The 13,440-nt window shown below is 34.3% G+C and overlaps 1 long non-coding RNA gene across 1 annotated transcript; it reads left to right on the top strand.

Moving 5' to 3' along the window:
* Nucleotides 1-1,025: 1,025 nt before the first annotated feature.
* LOC127118875 (uncharacterized) lies at nt 1,026-2,439 on the top strand. The gene is made up of 2 exons (XR_007802421.1): nt 1,026-1,583; nt 1,854-2,439. It is a non-coding gene; the product is annotated as an uncharacterized LOC127118875 (long non-coding RNA).
* The last annotated feature ends 11,001 nt before the right edge of the window (nt 2,440-13,440 follow it).

Here is a 13,440-nt window from a genome sequence, read left to right as displayed (position 1 = left end):
TCAAGATTGATTGAAATTCTCCATAGGAGGTTTTAGGTGAATATGTGGTGTGTCTCTCACAAAGATATTGCTATAGAAAAGAAGTCTCACAATGTTCAATGCTCCCTAGCCAAAAACTCCCCCAACAAATGGTATCAGAGACTTTGGTTTCAGAAAGGGACCAGGTTACTTGTATCGAAAGTCAATGGCGCCAGGATAGTGAATAAGAAACGTTCCGTTGAAGAGTGTCAACGGCGCCAGTGTAGTGAATAAGAAAAGTTCTGTGTGGGGGAGCATTGTGGACTCACACTTGAAGGGGAGTGTTGAGAATGTATCAAGTGTGAGTAGTGTGGATAATAGTCCCACATTGGTTGGTAATGTGGAGACTTGAGCATTTATAAGTGAGAGAATCCACCCACCTACCACCTTAAGGTTTTGGGTGAATATGTGGTGTGTCTCTCACAAAGATATTGCTCTAGAAAAGAAGTCTCACAATGTTCAATGCTCCCTAGCAAAAAACTCCTCCAACAAGACTCAATTACATTCAAGTTCACAATACCAATTGTTCTCTTTTTATTAATTTTGTTTTAATTTATTTTTTTGGGTTTTATTCGTACTTTTTCCCTTTTTTTTAGAAACAATAAAAATGTGTTGGCGACTCTTGTTTTGCAAGTTAAGTTAATCAATAGTTTAATCTCAAATTTTTTACCGCTACAGTGAGTGTGAGAAATTAGAATGGGATGTGATAGAAAAAATGTTACTTAGGCTTCTTTCTAGTATTGCCATTCACCAATCAACTAGTAGCATGTGGTAAATTTAATTAACTAAAAATAAAAATTCAGCATTAATCCAAAATTGATATGTGGTGGTAAACTATATTAAAAATAAAATTAAAACATGAGTCATAGAAATAAACAAAATAATTATAAATTAAACTAATCACTATTCATGTGATAACTCATTAAACTAAAAGAAAAATGTAGTACTAATCAAAAATGGATATGGGGTAAAGTTATATTAAATTTTTTTTTTTTAAAAAAAGCATAGTATAAACAATGTGAGAAAAGAAAAAGGCATAGCAGTAGAAGTGAAACGCAGTGGAAGAGTGATGAAGACGCATAAAGGTGACATGTGGCTGGAAAAGTAGCGTGAAAATGCAGGTGGGACAGAAAAGAAACGCGAAAATGCACGACAAAGAAGAAGTTCATAATTGCATTTCACATAAGTGATTTTTCTGCGCAATTTCTCCAAATACGATTAAACGCGATTCTCACACACCAACAAGTCACTCGGATTTCTCACGTTTTCGACTCTGATTTGAATTCAGTTTCGGCTCAGTTTTCGTTTTGATTCAGTTTTGAATTTTGATTGGTGTTCGAATAGTTCATGTTTGAATTCAGTTCTGGTTTTTGGTTTAAGTTTCTTGGGCTTATACGGTTTATGTTCGATTTTATGGTTTGTGCTACAATTTGATTAGGATTCAATTTCGATGCAGAATTTGGTTTGAATTACAATTAAAGCAAGCATACACATCAAAGAGCGAAATCGGATGAAAGATTACCGCCTAAAGTGAAGAAAATGCAAATTTTGTTATTGCTCGCAAGGTCCTCAATGAAATGTCTCAATCAGTTTCGATTCTGTTTTGCTTTATTTATAATTGCTGCTTGTTGTTGATGATTTGGCTCAAATCAGTTTGTGAATCACCGTTCCTCTTCTTGCTCACCACATGCTTGATGAAATGCTTAAACCAATCTTCTTCTTCCCTTTTTTCTTCTTGTGTTCTTGCTACTTGAATTCTGATTTTTTATTGTGGATTTGGTATTGTGAAGTGATGAATTTTGAAGGTTGTTATTCTTTGTTTTGAATTTTTGAAGGTGATGAATTATGGCTGAAAAGGTGAATGAAGATGATGGTGGATTGAGGTTAAATAATGAAGATGAATGAGATTGTTGATGGAATTGTGAAGCTTGGTTGAAGATGTTTGAAGATCCATGATGATGGATTGAGGTTTGGTGACGAATTTAAAGAATGTTGAAATTTGGTTAGGGTGATTATGGAAGAATTTTGGGGATTTTTTAAATTGTGATTTGTTCAAGGTTGAAGGTTAGTTGAAGAATGGTGAAGAATGTTGTGATTTTTGGTAGAAATTGAGATTATGGAAGATGATGATTGATGAAAGTTTTGGGATTTTTTTTTGGTGAATAGTGATTAATCCCTCGTGGTGGTGATGAGTGATGTTTAAGTAATGATGAAAATGGAGGGAAAGTTAGTTAGGTTTGATTGAATTAGAATCCTAGGATAGTGATCCTTGTGTTGAGTCTAAGAGTGGTTAGGATTGAATTTCCAAATTGTGTTAGTTTTGAGTGATTAAGGTAGTTATGGATAGTTAAGATAGTTAGAAATGAAATGTAAATTTTGTGTTTGTTTGAAATGAAATGAAATTGAATTTCAGTTGATTTACTTGAAATGTAGTTGAAATGTAACGTAAACTTGAATTTGAATTTATTTGAAATACAATATGAAATGCATTTGGAATGTGTGTAAATTTATATTTGAATTTCATTTGAAATATAACATGAAGTGTCAATTCATATATAGTGTAAGTGCAAATGTGTAGTAAATTTTAATTGACATACAAATGTAAATTTAAATGGATGTGAAATTCAATTTTCAGAAGAAAATTGGAATTAAAATGTGATTTTATGTAATTGGCTTATGATATGAATGAAAATCAAAACAAATTAGCTTTAAAAACTAATAATTGGACGAAATATAAATTGGTCATGGATTAAAAAAATGAAGTTTTGAATTCTTAAAATAATACTAATGAGATTTATTTTATTTTATTTTAATTGTCCTCTGTTTCTTATTTTTACTCCAAATCTCATTAAAGTATTTAGAATAAAATTAAGTAATAAGACATAAATCAATTTTAAATTGTATATCGAGAAAATTCATAAATTTAAATCAAATAAATGTAAATGTGATGACAATAAAAATCAACAAATTCAACCTTTGAACATTTGAATAATATAATAAAATGAATAATGTACCGTATGATAAAATGGAATACATGTCATGCTGGTGCAGATGAAAAATCATAGGGTAAAATCTAGGGTATGACAATGAGTCATTATCAAGACAATACCTATTTTATTTTTAATCAACATTAATTGATTTTATAGAATTATTATTCATTTTACAATTAAATAATTTATTTTAAATTTATATATATATATATATATATATATATATATATATTTATATATATATATATATATATATATATATATATATATCGATGTGAACATTGTTAGGAAGTTTATTATTATTAAAATATTAGCTGTAATTTGTTTGTTTAACAATTCCTAGTTTTTAGGAAAGACCTATTCTTTAGGAAGAATAGGGTTTGTTTCTTTTTTTATTATTACCACGTTTCAAGTTTGTTAGCAAGTAGGTTCTGTTTGGCTTGTAAGGCTATTTATAAGCCCTATTCTCTTAATGAATAATTATCCCTTCCAACTATTTGTTATTCTAAAACTAACTTTTGGTATCAGAGTTGTGCAAGGGGCCAAATTAAAAGTATGTGAGCAGAATGACAACTTCAGAAAAGTTTGTGCAACCGTAAGGAAATGTGAAATCTGGTTGATGAAGGAATCCCTGCAGCAGCAATTGGGACATCATCGGCAAGCGAGGCGCAGAGAAAGACGGTGGAAGAAGCCAAACTCAAAGATCTGAAGGTCAAGAATTTTCTGTTTCAGGCCATTGATAGAGAAGTTCTTGAAACAATTCTTGACAAGGGAACCTCAAAAGCAATTTGGGACTCAATGAAGTGGAAATATCAAGGGTCTACAAAGGTGAAAAGGGCACAACTACAGGCATTAAGGAGGGAGTTCGAGTTGCTGGCCATGAAAGAAGGAGAGAAAGTAGACACTTTCTTGGGGCGAACCTTGACCTTAGTGAACAAAATGAAGTCAAACGGTGAGACAATGGAGCAGAGTATGGTGGTGAGTAAGATACTTAGATCTTTAACTATCAAATTTAACTATGTTGTGTGTTCAATAGAGGAATCAAATGATCTAAGTACTTTGAGTATTGATGAATTACATGGGAGTTTACTAGTTCATGAACAAAGAATGCAAGGATACCAAGAGGAGGAACATGTGTTAAAAGTGGCTCATGATGATCGATCAAACAGAGGTAGAGGTCGAGGCATGTTCAAAGGAGGACGTGGCAGAGGTAGAGGGAGACAACCCATAAACAAAGCAGTCATTGAATGTTTCAAATGCCACAAATTAGGACATTTCCAATATGAATGTTCTGACTGGGAAAAGAAAGCTAACTATGCTGAATTAGAAGAAGAGGAACTTTTGTTGATGTCATATGCAGATATTCATCAAGAAAAGAAAGAAGATATATGGTTCCTGGATTCAGGGTGCAGCAATCACATGATGGGAAACAAAGAGTGGTTCTTTGAATTGGAAGAAAATTTCAATCGAACAGTGAAGCTTGGAAATGATACAAGAATGGCGGTAGTAGCAAAAGGGAGTATAAAGGTGCAAATAAATGGCATAATCCAGGTAATATCTGATGTCTATTATATTCCTGAGCTTAAAAATAATCTATTAAGTATATGGCAGCTTCAAGAGAAAGGATTGACCATTTTAATTCGGGATGGAACTTGTAAAGTGTATCATTCTAAGAGGGGACTGATTATGCAAACTAATATGAGTGGAAACAAAATGTTTTTTGTGTTAGCTTATATGCCACAGAGAAATTCCATGTGTTTGCAAACTGAAGATGCATCAGAGAAAGAGGCGCGCATGTGGCACAATCGATTTGGGCACCTAAATCACAAGGGATTAAGAACATTGGCCTTCAAAAAGATGGTGATTGGCTTACCTGTTCTCAAATCTCCTAATGAGTTATGTACAACCTGCCTAACTGGAAAACAACACAGAGATACAATGCCAAGGAGGAGTTTGTGGAAGGCATCAAAACAGCTCCAGCTAGTACATTCAGATATATGTGGCCCTATCAAGCCAGCATCCCACAGTGGCAAGAGGTACATTCTATGTTTTATCGATGATTATTCTCGTAAAACTTGGATTTATTTCTTACATGAAAAATCAGAAGCTTTTATTACTTTCAAACATTTTAAAGCTAATGTTGAGAAAGAGATAGGTGCATTCATAACTTGTTTGAGGACTGACAGGGGTGGCGAGTTCACCTCAAATGAGTTTGGAGAATTCTGTAAATCACAGGGCATTAGTAGGCAATTGACAGCAGCCTATACACCGCAGTAGAACGGAGTTGCCGAGAGAAAGAATCGGACAATTATGAATGTTGTTCGATCCATGCTAAATGAAAGAAAAGTTCCCAAAACTTTCTGGTCCGAGGCTGCAAAATGGTGCGTTCATATTCAGAATCGATGCCCGACAGCAGCTGTTGAAGATAAGACCCCAGAAGAGGCATGGAGCAATGAAAAACCGGTGGTAGATTACTTTCGAGTTTTCGGATGTGTGGCACATGTTCATATACCAGATCAAAATAGGAGCAAATTAGACGACAAAAGCAGAAGATGTGTTCTTCTAGGAGTGAGCGATGAATCAAAAGCATGGAGGCTTTATGATCCAATCTCAAAGAAAATTATTGTCAGCAAGGATGTTGTTTTTGAAGAAGAAAAAGGTTGGGATTGGGGCAAATCTGTTGAAGAAATAAAACAAGATATATTGGAGTTTGAAGATGAAGGAGATACTGTGGCGGATCAAAATGAAGAACTTGGTGAAACAAGCCCAAATAACTTGAGTGGCAGTCCTGGAATTTTCAGCAATTCCAACATCTCTAACATCAGCTCCAACAAATCAAGTAGCCTGACAACTTCACCTCCAAATGAGCCAAGTTCTGATGATAACGAATTAGTTGAAGGTAGGGGCATGCGAGTAAGAAGAGAACCAATATGGATGGCAGATTATGAAACAGGGGAAGGTCTCTCTGATGATGAAAATCTGAATGCAATGATGATGGTAACTGAGAATGACCCTACAACGTTTGAAGAAGCAGTACAATGCAAAAAATGGAGGGAAGCAATGTCATCGAAAATTGAATCCATTTAGAGGAACCAAACTTGGGAACTTACTGTGATTCCTAAAGATATCAAACCTATTAGAGTCAAGTGGGTATTTAAAACAAAGTTAAATGAAGATGGTACTGTGGAGAAGTTCAAAGCGAGACTCGTAGCAAAAGGGTATGCACAACGCCATGGTATTGATTATACTGAGGTATTTGCTCCGGTGGCAAGACTCAACACTATCTGTGTAATTCTTGCAATAGCTGCACAATATAGTTGGGAGGTCTTTCAACTTGATGAAAAAGCGCTTTTCTTCATGGTGAGCTGAAAGAATAAGTCTATGTTGAGCAACCCGAGGGGTTTGTAAAGAAAGGAGAAGAAGAGAAAGTCTACAAACTAAAAAAGGCATTATATGGGCTCAAACAAACACCGCGAGCTTGGTACAGCAGAATCGAATCTTATTTCTTACGAGAAGAATTCGAAAGATGTTCTAGCGAGCATACTCTATTTACAAAATCAAAAGGAGGTAAACTCTTAATTGTAAACCTTTATGTTGATGATTTAATTTTTACCGAGAATGATAGAAACATGTGTGATGAGTTTAAAAATTCAATGATGTTGGAGTTTGATATGTCTGATTTGGGGAAAATGAAGCATTTTCTTGGAGTAGAAGTGAAGCAATGTGCAGGTGGAATATTCATTTGTCAAAGAAGATATGCAAAGGAGGTTTTAGCTAGATTTGGTATGGAGGACAGTAATGCTGTGAAAAATCCCATTGTACCGGGTACAAAATTACGCAAAGACGAGGGAGGTGTTACCGTTGATGAAACTCTGTATAAGCAAGTGGTTGGAAGCCTTATGTATTTGACTGTAACTAGACCTGACATGATGTTTGGTGTTAGTTTAATAAGCAGGTTCATGGCTAGGCCTACTATGGCACATTGGCTGGCAACAAAGAGGATTTTAAGGTACCTAAAAGGTACAATTAATCTGGGTATCTTTTACAGGAAGCAAGAAGACAATCTAAAACCGGTGGCCTTCACTGATAGTGATTATGCCAGTGACTTAGACGATCGAAGAAGCACTTCCGGATTTGTGTTTAAATTGGGAGCGGGAGCTATTTCTTGGGCCTCAAAGAAACAGTCGGTTGTCGCTCTCTCCACCACGGAGGCGGAATACATGGCAGCAACTTTATGTGCGTGTCAATGTGTTTGGCTTAGAAGAGTGTTGGAAAAGATTGAAGTCGAGGAAAAAACAGCAACTATGATCATGTGCGACAATAGTTCTACTATACAACTATCCAAAAATCCTGTGTTTCACGGAAAAAGTAAACATATCGATGTGAAATTCCACTTTCTTAGGGACTTAGTAAACAACGGAGTTATCAAGTTGAACTATTGTGCTTCTGAGAATCAAAGTGCTGACATTATGACGAAGCCATTGAAATTGGAACAATTTGAAAAGCTTCGTGGGATGCTTGGAGTTACGGATATTACTGTAGTAAGCTAAGTTCAGATGAATTAGCTTAAAGGAGGGATTGTTAGGAAGTTTATTATTATTAAAATATTAGCTGTAATTTGTTTGTTTAACAATTCCTAGTTTTTAGGAAAGACCTATTCTTTAGGAAGAATAGGGTTTGTTTCTTTTTTGATTATTACCACGTTTCAAATTTGTTAGCAGTAGATTCTATTTTGCTTGTAAGGTTATTTATAAGCTCTATTCTCTTAATGAATAATTATCCTTTCCAACTATTTGTTATTCTAAAACTAACAAACATTGACTATTACACCAATGGTATAGTATTGGTAAAGAAAACTTTTTCACTACTCAAATTTAAAAATAAAAATAAAAAATTTTCTATTACGAAAGGGTGAAAAGTTATTAAGAACTATAATGAGTTTTAATGATTAACAAGTACTTTTTAATCCTCATTTAATATAATAAAGACAAAAACACAACATAATAATTTATTTAAGAGATGTTTATTAGGTGAACTAAAGGGACAAACAAATAAGATGGTCAACTTAATTACTCAAAAATTAACTATATAAAATAAATGTATGATCTTTACGCACTATAAATTGAACAAATATATTCTATTTGTTACATGTAAAAAGAAAATAAATATGGCTAAAATTCTCAAATGTGTTTATGTTTATGCAATAATTTTATTTTTCGGTCTCTTGCTTATTGCAGAAGAGGTTCATGGGGGTCAGCTATTTTTTCATCTTTTCAAATTATCTTGTTTGTTTTATATTATTTACACATTATTTGATCTTATTTTAATAATATTTTTTCTTTCTTTTTGTTTGTTTATTACAGCAATTCCAACGATAAAATGTGAAAATAATGCTGATTGTCCACAAACACTCCAGATGTATCCTAAGATTTATGGGTGCTTCTACGGACGATGTATTATGGTTAGAGTAAGTCCGTTAATTACATGAGTATCAAGACTCAAAAGATCACACAATCGCTATGTTGGGAAGAAAGAGTTCTCGTATTAGAAAATAAAGTATATGCATAATTTCATACTAAAATATTATATTACTTGTCATTTAAATTTTGTACTTTCAAGTTTCAAACAATAACTTTTATTTTTTATTTTATAATTTTGCGGACTTTGAAATTATGACTTTGCATTTTAAGATGTGATAATAAACTTAAATAAAATATTAAACAATATTTTAATTAAATTATCTTCTTTTCTCTATATTTTGAAATTGTCTTTCAATTTAGACACATATTGTAGATAAAAAAAATCGTAACCAGTGTAAACATGAACAAAATTAAAATGATTGAATTGTTACAAGAAAAAAAATCAAATAATTAGCTTCTATATTAAAAAATATATCATAATAACATATATTTGATATAATAAAAATTATTAAATTTTATTATGTTTTAGTATTAGTGTTAATATGTGAGACATTTTTAGTGAGGAGATAAAGAATGAGAGGAAATAAAAATAAGGATTGATATTATTGAATTATGATTGTAAACTTATTTAATATATATATATATATATATATATATATATATATATATATATATATATATATATATATATTATATATATATATATATATATATATATATATATATATATATATAACAAACTCTAAATCCTAACTATCTTTGGGCTTTGCCCACACACAACTTGAATTATATTACTTATATCTCAACATATCCTCCTATAATCTAAGTTGTCAAACAAACGCTAATTATAGTCGATCTGATCTATTCATAATTTCTTTATCAAATTTAGAAATTTATTGATCTTCAATCCTTTAGTGAAAGTGTCGGTCAACTATGCTTCACTTGAGCAATGTCTCACTTCTAGTTCACCTGAATTTACCTTCTCCCTAAGAAAATGAAATCTCATCATACATCAACATCTCATTATTCGATCATGTTAATTTATCATACATCAACATCTCATTATTGTAACTGAATAGTTTGTTAGTCAGTCATACAAACCTTCACAATCATCCCTATAGGAAACACTTGAATGTTATTCAATTATTTCTCCAAGGATTATCATGAGGTAGATATGTGGTTAGTTGTCCAACACTTCGAACCACGCCTCAATCTGAGTCATGAAACTCAAGTTACGCTCGAAAATGTCTCACTTAGTACAAAATCCAGGGAGCTGCTACAACCGCCCGTAGCACGCACTACGACCTATAACGCTTCCCAGCCAAAAATCCTCTTTTTGGCTTGTCTCTAGACCAAAAACTAAAGGGCTCCTACGGCCGCCCGTAACACGTGCTACGAGTAGTAAAGCCCAGAAATCCCCATTTTCTTGTGATCGCGACTTAGTAAGTCTATGGGAATCGTGACTGCAAGTGCACAGTCCTATCGCGTAGTTTTAAAGATTATCGAACCCACAAGGACTAATAATCGAATGTATCGTGGTCTAATGTTGCTATGTAAATCTAAGGCTGATGATCGTTCTAAGATTGGAGGGATGAAGAGAAATAACTATAACGTAAATAGAAGATTAATAAAGATATATGATAAAGGGATATCGGTATGTAACGCATCAAACTTCGGGGATTCGATAGATAGTTGGTGTAATCTTATTGGTTAAAATATTCTTCAGTAGAAATTATTTATAGAAAGGACTTAGTCTCACACTCTCGTTTTTATTGACTCCAACCATACTCCTAAACCAGAATGCTTGGTTCTCGCGGTCTCATTTTGAATTTAAAAGTAATTTTTGAATATGAATAAAGTCTAATTTATCCTAAAGCGCTCTCGCTGTGTTTAAGATTAATCCCTAGTTTCAGCTATCTGGTTAAAATCTCAAACTTTCGTTCTTGTTGACCGTAACCTTAGTTTGTTTTGTCCTCTCGTACGAAAAACAGTTTGATTAAAATAAGAAACTAAAAACCAGAAAAATAAGTTTTATAAAAAAAAACTAACACCAATTATTTATGAATCCCGTCGTTTCGACAGTCTTTACATACCGATACCTAAGGGTTTAGCCGGACATGGATCCGGTAACAGACATGGTATTTGGAAAATCAAACATGCAATAAGGCATAAGTAAATAAAACAACAATCAAAATAAAACCTGGATTAAGAATTGAGAACTGAAATTGAATCTTGATTCTTCGATTAAAATAATATTGGCAGGCTTTGGCAATGAGTAACCGTTACAATTGAATTCAAATGCGTAAATAATAAATCGCAATAGTCCCCGATGTGGAGAACTATTACTTTTACAAAGTAAGAAAACTGTCTAGCAAACTAAAAGAAAATAATTCTGACTAAAAATAATCTGTAGATTGAAAACTGGAAGAAGAGAGCCCCTAGCGAGACTGAGAGAGAGTCCTTATATATTTTCCACATCCCTAATTTGGAGCGAAGGTGGGTGGATTCGTGGCTAGAAACATGGAGAAAAATAGGGAAGACTAGGTTGTGGCAGTTGCCACAACCCTAGTCTTTGACTCTGTGGCGAGCACCACAAATATAGGGTTGAGCGCCACAATTCCTCATGCTTGGTGGAGAGCGTCACCACCTCCTTGGGTTCATGTGGCGGGCGCCACACACCCTAGATGATGGGAGTCACAAGCTCATTTACTTTGGTGGCCCATTATCTCTATTTTTCTCCATTTTCTTCTCTTTTTCTTTCCTTTTTGCTATTTTCCATTTTGCTTGCTGTAAACCTTTTAATCGATAAATACCTGCAATAAACATAAAATACTGCGTAATAATAAGTGTTAATCAAGTCAAAAGCAATGCATATGGAGCCAAAAATACGATACGTTTTTGCGTTATGAAACTCCCCCATACTTAAACCTTTGCTTGTCCTCAATAAAATGCCGCGTATATGAAAAAAAGTTTTGTAAAATATTTGCAGCATACATTATCAAGACTCGTAGAAGACACAGTTGCATTCAGATACTCATTCTAGTCTATAAACTTTACTTTGGTTCAAAATTGTATTAACATGTACTCACTTCCACACTAAGGGTATTGTTGGAACACATAGTCACAATATTGCAATCGTAAGTCTCCCTCCTATACAAACCAATCTGAATCATGTTGTCATGCCTAAGCCTACCTTACTAAACCTTCTTTTTATCCTTTTTCATTCTGGCGCGATCACATTAAGCCCGTTATCCTTTCACATTCATAGCAAGATAATTTGTTAGTGACTATGATCTCATAATTATTTATTTATTTCTTTTTCGCATTTTGGCTCAAATAACAGTTGAAGATGGTTATACCGTTGGGCTAAATGACCGGGTGAGGATCACCTAACTTAGAGGGAACAACATTTTTCATACATTTCGTAATCTTTTCTTCTTTTAAGTCTGAAATCATACACTTATTTGCATCGACTTCTTGCGTAGTGTGTGCTTAGGATGGTGCTGAATGCTAGATAAACTACTTAAGGAAATATTAAAGGATACAATTTAAGGCTATGGCATGACAAGTACTCAAATCGATCTTATACTTGGGAGATTTAAGGTGTTAAAACGATACCAATCTTATAAAGTTTTTCCAAATCTCTACAATTCAACCTCAGTTTTATTTATAGTTTAGAATTTTCAAAAGATGTACTGTATCTCTAAGTCTAGATTTTTGCGAAAAATTTTGTATGGCTTGAGCAAATAGGAAAATTAGTAAATAACGGAAACCACGCATAAAGACTCGACAGAACATTGATATTTAACTCGACTGACACTTTAACAAAAATAACAAAAGGAAATAACAATAACAATAATTTAAATCTACCTAGAAAGCGATAAATAAAAGTGGTAAAGCTTCCTCCCCCATACTTAAACCTTGCATTATCCTCAATGTAACGACATAAGATAGGCAAGAAAGGTAGAACCTGGGTATCCTTCTACTGGCGCCTTCTACCACGTATACGTGCACGTCCACCATTTCCTGGATGGTGAGGTGGCATGTAGTTTTGGAGATCTTCCACACGCATTGTCAGTGTTGCCATTTCATCGATCAAGCCAAACATGTTCTGTTCGGTTCTGAAAGCGTAGTCGTGATGATCATGCTGCATTTGGAGAAAGATTTGCATCATTTCAGTTTGCTGAGCTTCCATGTTTTGGATTTGTAGGTCGCGCTGAGCGTCTAATTCACTACGCCGCATCAGTTCAGCATAGATCTCATCAAGAGTGGTTGATGCCACATTTCTTCTTGGTCTTTGACTGGAGGATGTACCTGCAACATTTTCAAATGACATGTGTATAGTGTGTGGGTCAATAGCGGGAGCGGTTTGGTCCGAAATGTGATCCTCATCGGTGTCCCCGCCAGCAGCTACATTCTCAGGAATGTGCGCGGGGACTTGGTTATGCACCGGATCATTAATATAACGATAATTATCCGGGTTACGCACATCTGTGCGGTTTGGATTTGGGAGGATAAAATCTTGTAACACATTATTTGCAATTATTAAATTAAATTTACCGTCACTTCCTCATTTTACTAGTTTCATGCTCCTTGCCATGTCAATGTCAATGGCATGATGCGGGAGCGGGATTAGCCTGGAGAATTTTTCTTCGAGTCCTAGGACTCTGGCTATGGAGGTTATTAAACCTCCAAAAATAATCGGCCATCGCTTCGCATTGACAATGGCATGCATGTGAGATAGCATACAAGGGACGGTATTCACCTTTTGTGGCAAAAATGTGGCGAACAAATAAAAGAGTTCTTTTTCGTTCACCTTGTTAGAATTTGCTCGGCCAAAAATGGTGGACGCCAATATTTGGCGGAAATATCAAATAACCGGGTTGTGAATTAAAGTGACTATGTTTCCCTCAAAACTATGGGTGACTGTACCAGTTATTGCCCTCCAAAATGGTTGGAAGGCGTGTTGCCAACCCTCAGTATTTGGGACCTCACTCACTACGCCATCCCCA

The sequence above is a fragment of the Lathyrus oleraceus genome, chromosome 2 (assembly GCF_024323335.1).
Source record: "Lathyrus oleraceus cultivar Zhongwan6 chromosome 2, CAAS_Psat_ZW6_1.0, whole genome shotgun sequence".
NCBI lineage: Eukaryota > Viridiplantae > Streptophyta > Magnoliopsida > Fabales > Fabaceae > Lathyrus > Lathyrus oleraceus.
This window is presented reverse-complemented; position numbering and strand designations above follow the sequence as displayed.